The sequence below is a fragment of the Gavialis gangeticus genome, unplaced genomic scaffold (genome assembly GCF_001723915.1).
Source record: "Gavialis gangeticus isolate Ggan-Ray unplaced genomic scaffold, GavGan_comp1, whole genome shotgun sequence".
In the NCBI taxonomy this organism is placed as follows: Eukaryota; Metazoa; Chordata; order Crocodylia; family Gavialidae; genus Gavialis; species Gavialis gangeticus.
Window position 1 is genome coordinate 111,697,200 of NW_017729031.1, and position 2,486 is coordinate 111,699,685.

The window sequence follows — 2,486 nt, forward strand, 5'->3', positions numbered from 1 at the left end:
TCTCACCTCCATCCTTGGAAAGGTCTTTGAAAAGATTATGAAGGATCGTATCTGTGGGAGTCCAGCAGGAAAAAAACAATGCAGCAGGGAAACCAGCATGGATCTGTAGCAGGTAAATCATGCCTGACCAGTCTGGTTTTGTTTTATGACAGGGTCACAAAATGCTTAGATGCAGGAGTAGAGGTAGAAGTCATTTTCTTGGACTTCAGCAAGGCATTTAATATGGTATCTCATCCCATTCTCATAAATAAATTAAGAGGCTGTGACATAGATGTTTATATGGTCTGGTGGGTGGCAGATTGGCTTAGCGGTTGCACCCAGAGAGTGATAGTAGATGGGTCGGTATTGACCTGGAAGGATGTGGGTAGTGGGGTCCCACGGGATTCAGTCTTTGAACCTGTACTCTTCAATGTCTTCATCAGTGACTTGGATGTGGGTGTGAAGTGTACTCTGTCCAAGTTTGCAGACGATACTAAATTGCGGGGTGAAGTGCATGCCCCGGAGGGTAGGGAACAACTGCAGGAAGACCTGGACAGGTTAGATAAGTGGGCGGTACGCAATAGGATGTAGTACAACAAAGACAAGTGCAGAGTGCTGCACCTAGGGTGAAAAAATATCCATCGCACCTACTGGCTGGGGAATGACTCTTTCAGCAGCACAGCAGCGGAAACGGATCTCGGAGTTATAGTGGACTCCAAGATGAACATGAGTCGTCAGTGTGATGAACTCATCAGCAAAGATAACCGCACTTTATCATACATCAGCAGATGCATGACAAATAGATCCAAGGAGGTGATGCTTCCCCTCTATGCGGCATTGGTCAGACTGCAGTTGGAGTATTGCATCCAGTTTTGGGTGCTGTATTTCAAGAAGGATGTTGATAGACTCAAGAGGGTCCAGAGGAGGGCCACTCGTATGGTTAGGAGCTTACAGGACAAGCCCTATGAGGGGAGACTGAGGGACCTGGACCTCTTCAGCCTCCGCAAGAGAAGGCTGAGAGGTGATCTTGTGGCTGCCTACAAATTCATTAGGGGGATGCAGCAAGGGATTGGAGATGCTCTGTTCACCAGGGTGCCTCTTAGGGTAACAAGGAACAATGGTCACAAACTGACAGAGAGCGGATTTAGACTAGATATCAGGAAAAACTTCTTCACAGTAAGGGTGGCCATTTGGAATGGGCTTCCAAGGGAGGTCGTGCTAAGCTGAGCTCCACCCCAGCACAAAACCTCTTACGTTGAGGAGTGCAGCAATGCTTTTCATTTAGGCCTAGCAGGCTGTCTGGAGGCAAAGGCTGCCACTGGACATAGCAGAGTAGGCGAGCTGCTACCAGGACTGCTTTGGCACTGCTCACTCAAGCCTGACTCTCGTTGCATGGGGGCAGGGCTGCTCTCACTCCAGCTAAGTTAGTATTAGCTTGAGATAATCCTTTTGTGAAGACATAAACTAAGAAACCGCATCTTCTGGTGAGGCCAGTCCTTTGGAGAAGCTGCTGGGAGGGCAGTCCCCTAACTCAGCGTTTCTCAAGCAGCAGGACTTGAGGCTTGTGTAAGTGGGACTTCAACTCATTGCCCGCTTGAAAAAAAAATCAGTTGTTTGCACTTCGAATAGATGAATCAGCAGATATCTCGAACAGTGCAAAAGTGGGGTTTTGTTTTTATCATGGTGGGCATGAATGATGCGTGCCTCCGGAGGCTGGGGGCAAGGCGACTGCCCACAGGTGGCAAGCTCCCGCAGGCAGCTGCGGTGGCGTTGGCGGCACGGGACCACGTGCAGATGCCGCCGGCAGTGGCGAGCGGAAACCGCCTGCAGACGGCGGTGGTGGGTGGTGAGCATTGGTGGTGGCCAGTGGGGATTGGCAACTGCCCACAGACACTGCCGGTGGTGCTGGCATGGCCGGCAGCGTTGGTGGCACTTCTTTCAGGGGGTGCACAGCTAATCTCAAGGGGCGCACGTGCACCCCCTACCATTGGTGATGCATGTGCACCCCGAGTGTGGTGATGCACCCCTTGTGAAAAGGTGCCGTCGACACTGCCACCCCCTCCTCGCTGGTGGTGTCTGCCAGTGGTCTGCAACTGCTGCTGGCCACTGCCGATATGGCTGGCACCTTCTGTGGGTGGTCGCCAGCACTGTGGCCATCTGTGGGAGCTTGCCGTGCCCTGCCAGCCTCGGGCCACGCGGCCTTCATGCCCCCCCACGCCTCGCCAACGATGGTGGGGCCAGGGTGTTTTGACAAAATGGTCGGTGGGACCCAAGGTGCAAAAGGTCTTCCCTAAACGGAGCCCTTCTCCTGGGAGAAGCAGCGGCGCGGGAGGCAGGAGGCGCTGTTGCCCTGCCTGCACTCCCCGCTGACTTGCCATGGCCACCTTCCCGGAAAGAAAGGGCGGCCAGGTTGCAAGTAGCGCCCCGGCCCCATGCGCGGCGCGTCTGCCCGGGAGAGGCGCCGGGGCCCGGGGGTTCCCGCGCCGGGGGGGAGGGGGAGATGCGGG